This window comes from Rhipicephalus microplus, chromosome 2 (assembly GCF_043290135.1).
Source record: "Rhipicephalus microplus isolate Deutch F79 chromosome 2, USDA_Rmic, whole genome shotgun sequence".
In the NCBI taxonomy this organism is placed as follows: Eukaryota; Metazoa; Arthropoda; class Arachnida; order Ixodida; family Ixodidae; genus Rhipicephalus; species Rhipicephalus microplus.
This window is the reverse complement of record NC_134701.1, coordinates 8,253,630-8,269,885: the sequence shown is the minus strand read 5'-3', so window position 1 is coordinate 8,269,885 and position 16,256 is coordinate 8,253,630. Positions and strand designations below refer to the sequence as shown.

Sequence of the window (16,256 nt, the reverse complement as noted above, 5' to 3'; positions counted from 1 at the left end):
CCCGGGAGAGCTCGAAACTCCATCCTTTCGGTTAACAGCCGATCGCGTTAGCCCATTGCGCCACGGAGACAGTCTTGCTCCCCTCTCACCACCATCAGAACATTCCTTCAGAGCTATCAGACCAAAAAAAAGCGCCGCACCACCACCGGGTGTGCTCGAACCTCCAACCTTTCGGTTAACAGCCGATCGCGCTAGCCAATTGCGCTACAGAGACAGTCCACTCTCACCACCGTCAGACCATTTCTTCAGAGCTATCACCCCAAAGAAAAAAAAGCGCCGCACCACCACCGGGTGGGCTCAAACCTCCAACCTTTCGGATAACAGCCGATCGCGCTAGCCAATTGCGCCACGAAGACTGTCCTGCTCCACACTCACCACCATCAGAACATATCTTCAAAGCTATTACCGCAAAGAAAAAAGCAACACACCACTCCCGGGATGGCTCGAAACTCCAACCTTTCGGTTAACAGCCGATCGCGCTAGCCAATTGCGCCACTGAGACAGTCTTGCTCCACTCTCACCACCATCAGAATATATCTTCAAAGCTATCAGCGCAAAGAAAAAAAAGCGCCGCACCACCACCGGGTGGGCTCAAACCTCCAACCTTTCGGTTAACAACGAAATCGCGCTAGCCAATTGCGCCACGGAGATAGTCCTACTCCACTCTCACCACAATCAAAACATATCTTCAGAGCTATCAGCGCAAAGAAAAAAGCAACACACCACTCCCGGGAGGGCTCGATATTCCAACCTTTTCGTTAACAGCCGATCCCACTAGCCCATTGCGCCACGGAGACAGTCTTGCTCTACTCTCACCACCATCAGAACATATCTTCAAAGCTATCAGCGCGAAGAAAAAAAAGCGCCGCACCACCACCGGGTGGGCTGAACCCTCAACCTTTCAGTTAACAGCCGATCGCGCAAGCCAATAGCGCCACGGAGACAGTCCAGCTCCACTCTCACCACCATCGGAACATATCTTCAAGGCTATCAGCCCAAAGAAAAAAAAGCGCCACACCACCACCGGGTGGGCTCAAACCTCGGACTTTTTGGTTAACAGCCGATCGCGCTAGCCGATTGCGCCACGGAGACAGTCCTGCTCCACTCTCACCACCGTCAGAACATACCTTCAAAGCTATCAGCCCAAAGAAGAAAAAGCGCCGCACCACCACCGCGTGGGCTCGAACCTCCAATCTTTCGGTTAAAAGCCGATCGCGCTAGCCAATTGCGCCACGGAGACAGTCCTGCTCCACTCTCACCACCATCAGAACATATCTTCAAAGCTATCAGCCCACAGAAAAAAAGCGCCGCACCACCACCGGGAGGGCTCGAACCTCCAACCTTTCGGTTAACAGCCGATCGCGCTAACCAATTGCGCCACGGAGACAGTCGTGCTCGGCTCTCACCACCGTCAGAACATACCTTCAAAGCTATCAGCGCAAAAAAAAAGCCACACACCCCTCCCGGGAGAGCTCGAAACTCCAACCTTTCGGTTAACAGCCGATCGCGCTAGCCCAATACGCCACGGAGACAGTCTTGCTCCCCTCTCACCTCCATCAGAACATATCTTCAAAGCTATCAGCCCAAAGAAAAAAAAGCGCCGCACCACCACCGGGTGGGCTCGAACCTCCAACTTTTCGGTTAACAGCCGATCGCGCTAGCCAATTGCGCCGTGGAGACAGTCGTGCTCCACTCTCACACCATCAGAACATATCTTCAAAGCTATCAGCGCGAAGAAAAAAAAGCGCCGCACCACCACCGGGTGGGCTAAACCCTCAACCTTTCGGTTAACATCCGATCGCGCAAGCCAATTGCGCCAAGGAGACAGTCCAGCTAACCTCTCACCAACATCAGAACATATCTTCAAGGCTATCAGCCCAAAGAAAAAAAAGCGCCACACCACCACCGGGTGGGCTCAAACCTCCGACTTTTCGGTTAACAGCCGATCGCGCTAGCCAATTGCGCCACGGAGACAGTCCTGCTCCACTCTCACCACCGTCAGAACATACCTTCAAAGCTATCAGCCCAAAGAAGAAAAAGCGCCGCACCACCACCGCGTGGGCTCGAACCTCCAATCTTTCGGTTAACAGCCGATCGCGCTAGCCAATTGCGCCACGGAGACAGTCCTGCTCCACTCTCACCACCGTCAGAACATATCTTCAAAGCTATCAGCCCAAAGAAAAAAGCGCCGCACCACCACCGGGTGGGCTCGAACCTCCAAACTTTTGGTTAACAGCCTATCGCGCTAGCCTATTGCGCCACGGAGACAGTCGTGCTCCACTCTCACCACCGTAAGAACATACCTTCAAAGCTATCAGCGCAAAGAAAAAAGCAACACACCCCTCCCGGGAGAGCTCGAACCTCCAACTTTTCGGTTAACAGCCGATCGCGCTAGCCAATTGCGCCACGGAGACAGTCCTGCTCCACACTCACCACCATCAGAAGATATCTTCGAAGCTACCAGCGCAAAGAAAAAAGCAACACACCACTCCTGGGAGGGCTCGAACCTCCAACTTTTCGGTTAACAGCCGATCGCGCTGGCCAATTGCGCCACGGAGACAGTCCTGCTCCACTCTCACCACCATTAGAACATATCTTTCAAGCTATCAGCCCAAAGAAAAAAAAGCGCCGAACCACCACCGGGTGGGCTCGAACCTCCAAACTTTCGGTTAACGGCCGATCGCGCTAGCCAATTGCGCCACAGAGACAGTCGTGTTCCACTCTCCCCACCGTCAGAACATTTCTTCAGAGCTATCAGCCCAAAGAAAAAAAAGCGCCGCACCACCACCGGGTGGGCTCGAACCTCCAACCTTTCGGTTAACAGCCGACCGCGCTAGCCAATTGCTCCACGGAGACAGTTGTGCTCCACTCTCACCGCCGTCAGAACATTTATTCAGAGCTATCACCCCAAAAAAAAGCGCCGCACCACCACCGGGTGGGCTCAAACCTCCAACCTTTCGGTTAACAGCCGATCGCGCTAGCCAATTGCGCCACGGAGACAGTCCTGCTCTACTCTCACCACCATCAGAACATATCTTCAAAGCTATCAGCGCAAAGAAAAAAGCAACACACTTCTCCCGGGAGGGCTCGAAACTCCAACCTTTTGGTTAACAGCCGATCGCGCTAGCCCATTGCGACAAGGATACAGTCCTGCTCCACTCTCACCACCATCAGAAGATATCTTCGAAGCTATCAGCGCAAAGAAAAAAGCAACACACCACTCCCGGGAGGGCTCGAACCTCCAACTTTTTGGTTAACAGCCGATCGCGCTGGCCAATTGCGCCACGGAGACAGTCCTGCTCCACTCTCACCACCATTAGAACATATCTTTCAAGCTATCAGCACAAAGAAAAAAAAGCGCCGAACCACCACCGGGTGGGCTCGAACCTCCAAACTTTCGGTTAACGGCCGATCGCACTAGCCCATTGCGCCACAGAGACAGTCGTGCTCCACTCTCACCACCGTCAGACCATTTCTTCAGAGCTATCGCCCCAAAGAAAAAAAAGCGCCGCACCATCACAGGGTGGGCTCGAACCTCCAACCTTTCGGTTAACAGCCGATCGCGCTAGCCAATCGTGCCACGGAAACAGTCCTGCTTCACTCTCACCACCATCAGAACATATCATCAAAGCTATCAGCCCACAGAAAAAAAAGCGCCGCACCACCACCGGGTGGGCTCAAACCTCCAACCTTTCGGTTAACAGCCGATCGCGCTAGCCTATTGCGCCACGGAGACAGTCGTGCTCTACTCTCACCACCATAGGAACATACGTTCAAAGCTATCAGCGCAAAGAAAAAAGCAACACACTCCTCCCGGGAGAGCTCGAACCTATCACTTTTCGGTTAACAGCCGATCGCGCTAGCCAATTGTGCCACGGAGACAGTCCTGCTCCACTCTCACCACCGTCAGAACATTTCTTCAGAGCTATCAGCCCAAAGAAAAAAAAGCGCCGCACCACCACCGGGTGGGCTCGAACCTCCAACCTTTCGGTTAACAGCCGACCGCGCTAGCCAATTGCCCCACGGAGACAGTTGTGCTCCATTCTCACCGCCGTCAGAACATTTATTCAGAGCTATCACCCCAAAGAAAAAAAGCGCCGCACCACCACCGGGTGGGCTCAAACCTCCAACCTTTCGGTTAACAGCCGATCGCGCTAGCCAATTGCGCCACGTAGACAGTCCTGCTCCACTCTCACCACCATCAGAACATATCTTCAAAGCTATCAGCGCAAAGAAAAAAGCAACACACCACTCCCGGGAGGGCTCGAAACACCAATGTTTCGGTTAACAGCCGATCGCGCTAGCCCATTGCGCCACGGAGACAGTCTTGCTCCACTCTCACCACCATCAGAACATATCATCAAAGCTTTCAGCGCAGAGAAAAAAAAGCGCCGCACCACCACCGGGTGGGCTCAAACCTCCAACTTTTCTGTTAACAACGAAATCGCGCTAGCCAATTGCGCCACGGAGAGAGTCCTGCTCCACTCTCACCACCGTCAGAACATATCCTCAAAGCTCTCAGTCCAAAGAAAAAAAAAGCGCCGCACCACCATCGGGTGGGCTCGAACCTCCAAACTTTCGGTTAACAGCCGATCGCGCTAGCCAATTGCCCCACGGAGACAGTCGTGCTCCACTCTCACCACCGTCAGACCATTTCTTCAGAGCTATCGCCCCAAAGAAAAAAAAAGCGCCGCACCATCACAGGGTGGGCTCGAACCTCCAACCGTTCGATTAACAGCCGATCGCGCTAGCCTATTGCACCACGAAAACAGTCGTGCTCCACTCTCACCACCGTAAGAACATACGTTCAAAGCTATCAGCGCCAAGAAAAAAGCAACACACCCCTCCCGGGAGAGCTTGAACCTCCCACTTTTCGGTTAACAGCCGATCGCGCTAGCCAATTGTGCCACGGAGACAGTCCTGCTCCACTCTCACCACCGTCAGAATATTTCTTCAGAGCTATCAGCCCAAAGAAAAAAAAGCGCCGCACCACCACCGGGTGGGCTCGAACCTCCAACGTTTCGGTTAACAGCCGACCGCGCTAGCCAATTGCCCCACGGAGACAGTTGTGCTCCACTCTCACCGCCGTCAGAACATTTATTCAGAGCTATCACCCCAAAGAAAAAAAAAGCGCCGCACCACCACCGCGTTGGCTCGAACCTCCAATCTTTCGGTTAACAGCCGATCGCGCTAGCCAATTGCGCCACGGAGACAGCCCTGCTCCACTCTCACCACCATCAGAACATATCTTCAAAGCTATCAGCGCAAAGAAAAAAAGCCACACACCCCTCCCGGGAGAGCTCGAAACTCCAACCTTTCGGTTAACAGCCGATCGCGCTAGCCCAATGCGCCACGGAGACAGTCTTGCTCCCCTCTCACCACAATAAAATCTTATCTTCAAAGCTATCAGCCCAAAGAAAAAAAAGCGCCGCACCACCACCGGGTGAGCTCAAACCTCCAACTTTCGGTTAACAACGAAATCGCGCTAGCCAATTGCGCCACGGAGATAGTCGTACTCCACTCTCACCACCATCAGAACATATCTTCAGAGCTATCAGCGCAAAGAAAAAAGCAACACACCACTCCCGGGAGGGCTCGATACTCCAACCCTTTGGTTAACAGCCGATCGCACTAGCCTATTGCGCCACGGAGACAGTCTTGCTCTACTCTCACCACCATCAGAACATATCTTCAAAGCTATCAGCGCGAAGAAAAAAAGCGCCGCACCACCACCGGGTGGGCTGAACCCTCAACCTTTCGGTTAACAGCCGATCGCGCAAGCCAATTGCGCCACGGAGAATGTCCAGCTCCACTCTCACCACCATCAGAACATATCTTCAAGGCTATCAGCCCAAAGAAAAAAAAGCGCCACACCACCACCGGGTGGGCTCAAACCTCCGACTTTTCGGTTAACAGCCGATCGCGCTAGCCAATTGCGCCACGGAGACAGTCCTGCTCCACTCTCACCACCGTCAGAACATACCTTCAAAGCTATCAGCCCAAAGAAGAAAAAGCGCTGCACCACCACCGCGTTGGCTCGAACCTCCAATCTTTCGGTTAACAGCCGATCGCGCTAGCCAATTGCGCCACGGAGACAGCCCTGCTCCACTCTCACCACCATCAGAACATATCTTCAAAGCTATCAGCCCACAGAAAAAAAAGCGCCGCACCACCACCGGGAGGGCTCGAACCTCCAACCTTTCGGTTAACAGCCGATCGCGCTAACCAATTGCGCCACGGAGACAGTCGTGCTCCACTCTCACCACCGTCAGAACATACCTTCAAAGCTATCAGCGCAAAGAAAAAAAGCCACACACCCCTCCCGGGAGAGCTCGAAACTCCAACCTTTCGGTTAACAGCCGATCGCGCTAGCCCAATGCGCCACGGAGACAGTCTTGCTCCCCTCTCACCACAATAAAACATATCTTCAAAGCTATCAGCCCAAAGAAAAAAAAGCGCCGCACCACCACCGGGTGGGCTCGAACCTCCAACCCTTCGGTTAACAGCCGATCGCGCTAGCCAATTGCGCCACAGAGACAGTCGTGCTCCGCTCTCACCACCGTCAGACCATTTCTTCAGAGCTATCACCCCAAAGAAAAAAAAGCGCCGCACCACCACCGGGTGGGCTCAAACCTCTAACCTTTCGGATAACAGCCGATCGCGCTAGCCAATTGCGCCACGAAGACAGTCCTGCTCCTATCTCTCCACCATCAGAACATATCTTCAAAGCTATTACCGCAAAGAAAAAAGCAACACACCACTCCCGGGAGGGCTCGAAACTCCAACCTTTCGGTTAACAGCCGATCGCGCTAGCCCATTGCGCCACGCAGACAGTCTTGCTCCACTGTCACCACCATCAGAACATATCTTCAAAGCTATCAGCGCAAAGAAAAAAAAGCGCCGCACCACCACCGGGTGGGTTCAAACCTCCAACCTTTCGGTTAACAACGAAATCGCGCTAGCCAATTGCGCCAAGGAGATAGTCCTACTCCACTCTCACCACCATCAGAACATATCTTCAAAGCTATCAGCAAAAAGAAAAAAGCAACACACCACTCCCGGGAGGGCTCGAAACTCCAACCTTTCGGTTAACAGCCGATCGCGCTAGCCCATTGCGTCACGGAGACAGTCTTGCTCTACTCTCACCACCATCAGAACATATCTTCAAAGCTATCAGCACGAAGAAAAAAAGCGCCGCACCACCACCTGGTGGGCTGAACCCTCAACATTTCGGTTAACAGCCGATCGCGCAAGCCAATTGCGCCACGGAGACAGTCCAGCTCCACTCTCACCACAATCAGAACATATCTTCAAAGCTATCAGCCCAAAGAAAAAAAAGCGCCACACCACCACCGGGTGGGCTCAAACCTCCGACTTTTTGGTTAACAGCCGATCGCGCTAGCCAATTGCGCCACGGAGACAGTCCTGCTCCACTCTCACCACCATCAGAACATATCTTCAAAGCTATCAGCCCAAAGAAAAAAAAGCACCGCACCACCACCGGGTTGGCTCGAACCTCCAACCTTTGGGTTAACAGCCAATCGCGCTAGCCAATTGCGCCACGGAGACAGTCCTTCTTCACTCTCACCACCATGAGAACATATCTTCAAAGCTATCAGCACAAAGAAAAAAAAGCGCCGCACCACCACCGGGTTGGCTCGAACCTCCAAACTTTCGGTTAACAGCCGATCGCGCTAGCGAACTGCGCCACGGAGACAGTCGTGCTCTACTCTCACCACCATCAGAACATATCTTCAAAGTTATCAGCGCAAAGAAAAGAAGCAACACACCACTCCCGGGAGGGCTCGAAACTCCAACCTTTCGGTTAACAGCCGATCGCGCTAGCCACTTGCGCCACGGAGACAGTCCTGCTCTACTCTCAACACCATCAGAACATATCTTCAAAGCTATCAGCCCAAAGAAAAAAAAGCGCCGCACCACCGCCGGGTGGGCTCGAAACTCCAACCTTTCGGTTAACAGCCGATCGCGCTAGCCTATTGCGCCACGGAGACAGTCCTGCTCCACTCTCACCACCATCATAACATATCTTCAAAGCTATCAGCCCAAAGAAAAAAAAGCGCCGCACCACCACCCGGTGGGCTCGAACCTCCAGCTTTTCAGTTAACAGCTGATCACGCTAGCCAATTGCGCCACGGAGACAGTCCTGCTCCACTCTCACCACCATCAGAACATATCTTCAAAGCTATCAGCCCAAAGAAAAAAGAGCGCCGCACCACCACCGCGTGGGCTCGAAACTCCAACCTTTTGGTTAACAGCCGATCGCGCTAGCCAATTGCGCCACGGAGACAATCCTGCTCCACTCTCACCACCATCAGAACATATCTTCAAAGCTATCAGCCCAAAGAAAAAAAGCAACGCACCACCACCGGGTGGGCTCGAACCTCCAACCTTTCGGTTAACAGCCAATCGCGCAAGCCAATTGCGCCACGGAGACAGTCCTGCTCCACTCTCACCACCGTCAGAACATATCTTCAAAGCTATCAGCCCAAAGAAAAAAAGCGCCGCACCACCACTGGGTGGGCTCAAACCTCCAAACTTTTGGTTCACAGCCGATAGCACTAGCCAACTGCGCTACGGAGACAGTCGTGCTCTACTCTCACCACCATCAGAACATATATTCAAAGCTATCAGCGCAAAGAAAAAAGAAACACACCACTCCCGGGAGGGCTCGAAACACCAAACTTTCGGTTAACGGCCGATCGCGCTAGCCAATTGCGCCACGGAGACAATCGTGCTCCACGCTCACCACCATCAGAACATATCTTCAAAGCTAATAGCGCAAAGAAAAAAGCAACACACCCCACCCGGGAGGGCTCGAACCTCCAACTTTTTGGTTAACAGCCGATCGCGCTAGCCAATGGCGCCACGGGGACAGTCCTGCTCCACTCTCACCACCATCAGAACATATCATCAAAGCTATCAGTCCACAGAAAAAAAGCGCCGCACCACCACCGGGAGGGCTCAAACCTCCAACCTTTCGGTTAACAGCCGATCGCGCTAGCCTATTGCGCCAAGGAGACAGTCGTGCTCTACTCTCACCACCATAAGAACATACGTTCAAAGCTATCAGCGCAAAGAAAAAAGCAACACACCCCTCCCGGGAGAGCTCGAACCTCCCACTTTTCGGTTAACAGCCGATCGCGCTAGCCAATTGTGCCACGGAGACAGTCCTGCTCCACTCTCACCACCGTCAGAACATTTCTTCAGAGCTATCAGCTCAAAGAAAAAAAGCGCCGCACCACCACCGGGTGGGCTCGAACCTCCAACCTTTCGGTTAACAGCCGACCGCGCTAGCCAATTGCCCCACGGAGACAGTTGTGCTCCACTCTCACCACCGTCAGAACATTTATTCAGAGCTATCACCTCAAAGAAAAAAAGCGCCGCACCACCACCGGGTGGGCTCAAACCTCCAACTTTTCGGTTAACAACGAAATCGCGCTAGCCAATTGCGCACCGGAGAGAGTCCTGCTCCACTCTCACCACCGGCAGAACATATCTTCAAAGCTCTCAGCCCAAAGAAAAAAAAAGCGCCACACCACCACCGGGTGGGCTCGAACCTCCAAACTTTCGGTTAACAGCCGATCGCGCTAGCCAATTGCCCCACGGAGACAGTCGTGCTCCACTCTCACCACCGTCAGAACATTTCTTCAGAGCTATCACCCCAAAGAAAAAAAAGCGCCGCACCACCACCGATTGGGCTCGAACCTCCAACCTTTCGGTTAACAGCCGATCGCGCAAGCCAATTGCGCCACGGAGACAGTCCTGCTCCACTCTCACCACCATCAGAACATATCTTCAAAGCTATCAGCCCAAAAAAAAGCACCGCACCACCACCGGGTGGGCTCGAACCTCCAACCTTTCGGTTAACAGCCAATGGCGCTAGCCAATTGCGCCACTGAGACAGTCCTGCTCCACTCTCACCACCGTCAAAACATTTCTTCAGAGCTATCAGCCCAAAGAAAAAAAGCGCTGCTGCACCACCGGGTGGGCTCGAAACTCCAACCTTTCGGTTAACAGCCGATCGCGCTAGCAAATCGCGCCATGGAGACAGTCCTGCTCTACTCTCACCACCATCAGAACATATCTTCAAAGCTATTACCACAAAGAAAACAAAGCGCCGCACCACCACCGGGTGGGCTCGAACCTCCAACCTTTCGGTTAACAGCCGATCGAGCTAGCAAATTGCGCCACGGAGACAGTCCTGCTCCACTCTCACCACCATCAGAACATATCTTCAAAGCTATCAGTGCAAAGAAAAAAGCAACACACCACTCCCGGGAGGGCTCGAAACTCCAACCTTTCGGTTAACAGCCGATCGTGCTAGCCCATTGCGCCACGGGGACAGTCTTGCTCCACTCTCACCACCAACAGAACATATCTTCAAAGCTATCAGCGCAAAGAAAAAAAAGCGCCGCACCACTACCGGATGGGCTCGAACCTCCAACCTTTCGGTTAACAGCCGATCGCGCAAGCCAATTGCGCCACGGATACAGTCCTGCTCCACTCTCACCACCATCAGAACATATCTTCAAAGCTATCAGCACAAAGATAAAAAAGCACCGCAGCGCCACCGGGTGGGCTCGAACCTCCAACCTTTCGGTTAACAGCCAATCGCGCTAGCCAATTGCGCCACGGAGACAGTCCTGCTTCACTCTCACCACCATCAGAACATATCTTCAAAGCTATAAGCCCAAAGAAAAAAAAGCGCCGAACCACCGCCACATGGGCTCGAACCTCCAACATTTCGGTTAACGGCCGATCGCGCTAGCCGATTGCGCCACGGAGACAATCGTGCTCCACGCTCACCACCATCAGAACATATCTTCAAAGCTATCAGCGCAAAGAAAAAAGCAACACACCCCACCCGGGAGGGCTCGAACCTCCAACCTTTCGGTTAACAGCCGATCGCGCTAGCCAATTGTGCCACGGAGAAAGTCCTGCTTCACTCTCACCACCATCAGATCATATCATCAAAGCTATCAGCCCACAGAAAAAAAAGCGCCGCACCACCACCGGGTGGGCTCAAACCTCCAACCTTTCGGTTAACAGCCGATCACGCTAGCCTATTGCGCCACGGAGACAGTCCTGCTCCACTCTCACCACCATCAGAACATATCTTCAAAGCTATCAGCCCAAAGAAAAAAAAGCACCGCACCACCACCGGGTTGGCTCGAACCTCCAACCTTTCGGTTAACAGCCAATCGCGCTAGCCAATTGCGCCACGGAGACAGTCCTGCTCCACTCTCACCACCATTAGAACATATCTTCAAAGCTATCAGCACAAAGAAAAAAAAAGCGCCGCACCACCACCGGGTTGGCTCGAACCTCCAAACTTTCGGTTAACAGCCGATCGCGCTAACGAACTGTGCCACGGAGACAGTCGTGCTCTACTCTCACCACCATCAGAACATATCTTCAAAGTTATCAGCGCAAAGAAAAGAAGCCACACACCACTCCCGGGAGGGCTCGAAACTCCAACCTTTCGGTTAACAGCCGATCGCGCTAGCCAATTGCGCCACGGAGACAGTCCTGCTCTACTCTCACCACCATCAGAACATATCTTCAAAGCTATCAGCCCAAAGAAAAAAAAGCGCCGCACCACCACCGGGTGGGCTCGAAACTCCAACCTTTCGGTTAACAGCCGATCGCGCTAGCCTATTGCGCCACGGAGACAGTCCTGCTCCACTCTCACCACCATCATAACATATCTTCAAAGCTATCAGCCCAAAGAAAAAAAGGCGCCGCACCACCACCCGGTGGGCTCGAACCTCCAGCTTTTCAGTTAACAGCTGATCACGCTAGCCAATTGCGCCACGGAGACAGTCCTGCTCCACTCTCGCCACCATCAGAACATATCTTCAAAGCTATCAGCCCAAAGAAAAAAGAGCGCCGCACCACCACCGCGTGGGCTCGAAACTCCAACCTTTTGGTTAACAGCCGATCGCGCTAGCCAATTGCGCCACGGAGACAATCCTGCTCCACCCTCACCACCATCAGAACATATCTTCAAAGCTATCAGCCCAAAGAAAAAAAGAAACGCACCACCACCGGGTGGGCTCGAACCTCCAACCTTTCGGTTAACAGCCAATCGCGCAAGCCAATTGCGCCACGGAGACAGTCCTGCTCCACTCTCACCACCGTCAGAACATATCTTCAAAGCTATCAGCCCAAAAAAAAGCGCCGCACCACCACCGGGTGGGCTCGAACCTCCAAACTTTTGGTTAACAGCCGATAGCGCTAGCCAACTGCGCTACGGAGACAGTCGTGCTCTACTCTCACCACCATCAGAACATATATTCAAAGCTATCAGCGCAAAGAAAAAAGAAACACACCACTCCCGGGAGGGCTCGAAACACCAAACTTTCGGTTAACGGCCGATCGCGCTAGCCATTTGCGCCACGGAGACAATCGTGCTCCACGCTCACCACCATCAGACCATATCTTCAAAGCTAATAGCGCAAAGAAAGAAGCAACACACCCCACCCGGGAGGGCTCGAACCTCCAACTTTTTGGTTAACAGCCGATCGCGCTAGCCAATGGCGCCACGGGGACAGTCCTGCTCCACTCTCACCACCATCAGAACATATCATCAAAGCTATCAGCCCACAGAAAAAAAAGCGCCGCACCACCACCGGGAGGGCTCAAACCTCCAACCTTTCGGTTAACAGCCGATCGCGCTAGCCTATTGCGCCACGGAGACAGTCGTGCTCTACTCTCACCACCATAAGTACATACGTTGAAAGCTATCAGCGCAAAGAAAAAAGCAACACACCCATCCCGGAAGAGCTCGAACCTCCCACTTTTCGGTTAACAGCCGATCGCGCTAGCCAATTGTGCCACGGAGACAGTCCTGCTCCACTCTCACCACCGTCAGAACATTTCTTCAGAGCTATCAGCCCAAAGAAAAAAAAGTGCCGCACCACCACCGGGTGGGCTCGAACCTCCAACCTTTCGGTTAACAGCCGACCGCGCTAGCCAATTCCCCACGGAGAAGGTTGTGCTCCACTCTCACCGCCGTCAGAACATTTATTCAGAGCTATCACCCCAAAGAAAAAAAGCGCCGCACCACCACCGGGTGGGCTCAAACCTCCAACCTTTCGGTTAACAGCCGATCGCGCTAGCCAATTGCGCCACGGAGACAGTCCTGCTCCACTCTCACCACCATAAGAACATATCTTCAAAGCTATCAGCGCAAAGAAAAAAGCAACAAACCACTCCCGGGAGGGCTCGAAACTCCAATGTTTCGGTTAACAGCCGATCGCGCTAGCTCATTGCGCCACGAAGACAGTCTTGCTTCACTCTCACCACCATCAGAACATATCTTCAAAGCTATCAGCGCAAAGAAAAAAAAGCGCCGCACCACCACCGGGTGGGCTCAAACCTCCAACTTTTCGGTTAACAACGAAATCGCGCTAGCCAATTGCGCACCGGAGAGAGTCCTGCTCCACTCTCACCACCGTCAGAACATATCTTCAAAGCTCTCAGCCCAAAGAAAAAAAAAGCGCCACACCATCACCGGGTGGGCTCGAACCTCCCACTTTTCGGTTAACAGCCGATCGCGCTAGCCAATTGTGCCACGGAGACAGTCGTGCTCCACTCTCACCACCGTCAGAACATTTCTTCAGAGCTATCAGCCCACAGAAAAAAAAGCGCCGCACCACCACCGGGTGGGCTCGAACCTCCAACCTTTCGGTTAACAGCCGCCCGCGCTAGCCAATTGCTCCACGGAGACAGTTGTGCTCCACTCTCACCGCCGTCAGAAAATTTATTCAGAGCTATCACCCCCAAAAAAAGCGCCGCACCACCACCGGGTGGGCTCAAACCTCCAACCTTTCGGTTAACAGCCGATCGCGCTAGCCAATTGCGCCACGGAGACAGTCCTGCTCCACTCTCACCACCATCAGAACATATCTTCAAAGCTATCAGCGCAAAGAAAAAAAGCAACACACCCCTCCCGGGAGAGCTCGAAACTCCAACCTTTCGGTTAACAGCCGATCGCGTTAGCCCATTGCGCCACGGAGACAGTCTTGCTCCCCTCTCACCACCATCAGAACATTCCTTCAGAGCTATCAGACCAAAAAAAATCGGCGCACCACCACCGGGTGGGCTGAACCCTCAACATTTCGGTTAACAGCCGATCGCGCTAGCCAATTGCGCTACAGAGACAGTCCACTCTCACCACCGTCAGACCATTTCTTCAGAGCTATCACCCCAAAGAAAAAAAAGCGCCGCACCACCACCGGGTGGGCTCAAACCTCCAACCTTTCGGATAACAGCCGATCGCGCTAGCCAATTGCGCCATGAAGACTGTCCTGCTCCACTCTCACCACCATCAGAACATATCTTCAAAGCTATTACCGCAAAGAAAAAAGCAACACACCACTCCCGGGAGGGCTCGAAACTCCAACCTTTCGGTGAACAGCCGATCGCGCTAGCCAATTGCGCCACGGAGACAATCGTGCTCCACGCTCACCACTATCAGAACATATCTTAAAAGCTAATAGCGCAAAGAAATGAGCAACACACCCCACCCGGGAGGGCTCGAACCTCCAACTTTTCGGTTAACAGCCGATCGCGCTAGCCAATTGTGCCACGGAGACAGGCCTGCTCCACTCTCACCACCGTCAGAACATATCTTCAAAGCTCTCAGCCCAAAAAAAAGCGCCACACCACCACCGGGTGGGCTCGAACCTCCAAACTTTCGGTTAACAGTCGATCGCGCTAGCCAACTGCGCCACGGAGACAGTCGTGCTCCAATCTCACCACCGTCAGACCATTTCTTCAGAGCTATCGCCCCAAAGAAAAAAAAAGCGCCGCACCACCACCGCGTGGGCTCGAACCTCGAACCTTTTGGTTAACAGCCGATCACGCTTGCCAATTGCGCCACGGAGACAGTCCTGCTCCACTCTCACCACCGTCAAAACATTTCTTCAGAGCTATCAGCCCAAAGAAAAAAAGCGCCGCTGCACCACCGGGTGGGCTCGAAACTCCAACCTTTCGGTTAACAGCCGATCGCGCTAGCAAATCGCGCCATGGAGACAGTCCTGCTCTACTCTCACCACCATCAGAACATATCTTCAAAGCTATTACCACAAAGAAAACAAAGCGCCGCACCACCACCGGGTGAGCTCGAACCTCCAACCTTTCGGTTAACAGCCGATCGAGCTAGCCAATTGCGCCACGGAGACAGTCCTGCTCCACTCTCACCACCATCAGAACATATCTTCAAACTATCAGTGCAAAGAAAAAAGCAACACACCACTCCCGGGAGGGCTCGAAACTCCAACCTTTCGGTTAACAGCCGATCGTGCTAGCCCATTGCGCCACGGGGACAGTCTTGCTCCACTCTCACCACCATCAGAACATATCTTCAAAGCTATCAGCGCAAAGAAAAAAAGTGTCGCACCACTACCGGATGGGCTCGAACCTCCAACCTTTCGGTTAACAGCCGATCGCGCAAGCCAATTGCACCACGGAGACAGTCCTGCTCCACTCTCACCACCATCAGAACATATCTTCAAATCTATCAGCACAAAGAAAAAAAAGCACCGCAGCGCCACCGGGTGGGCTCGAACCTCCAACGTTTCGGTTAACAGCCAATCGCGCTAGCCAATTGCGCCACGGAGACAGTCCTGCTTCACTCTCACCACCATCAGAACATATCTTCAAAGCTATAAGCCCAAAGAAAAAAAAGCGCCGAACCACCACCGGGTGGGCTCGAACCTCCAACCTTTCGGTTAACGGCCGATCGCGCTAGCCAATTGCGCCACGGAGACAATCGTGCTCCACGCTCACCACCATCAGAACATATCTTCAAAGCTATCAGCGCAAAGAAAAAAGCAACACACCCCACCTGGGAGGGCTCGAACCTCCAACCTTTCGGTTAACAGCCGATCGCGCTAGCCACTTGTGCCACGGAGACAGTCCTGCTTCACTCTCACCACCATCAAAACATATCATCAAAGCTATCAGCCCACAGAAAAAAAAGCGCCGCACCACCACCGGGTGGGCTCAAACCTCCAACCTTTCGGTTAACAGCCGATCGCGCTAGCCTATTGCGCCACGGAGACAGTCGTGCTCCACTCTCACCACCGTAAGAACATACGTTCAAAGCTATCAGCGCAAAGAAAAAAGCAACACACCCCTCCCGGGAGAGCTCGAACCTCCCACTTTTCGGTTAACAGCCGATCGCGCTAGCCAATTGTGCCACGGAGACAGTCCTGCTCCACTCTCAC

The 16,256-nt window shown here is 53.3% G+C and overlaps 2 non-coding genes across 2 annotated transcripts; both read right to left on the bottom strand.

The window, feature by feature from the left end:
- Positions 1 to 1,313: 1,313 nt before the first annotated feature.
- TRNAN-GUU (transfer RNA asparagine (anticodon GUU)) lies at positions 1,314 to 1,387 on the bottom strand. Its single transcript has one exon. It is a non-coding gene; the product is annotated as a tRNA-Asn (tRNA).
- A 4,783-nt stretch (positions 1,388 to 6,170) lies between these two features.
- On the bottom strand, positions 6,171 to 6,244 carry TRNAN-GUU (transfer RNA asparagine (anticodon GUU)). Its single transcript has one exon. It is a non-coding gene; the product is annotated as a tRNA-Asn (tRNA).
- Between the last annotated feature and the right edge of the window lie 10,012 nt (positions 6,245 to 16,256).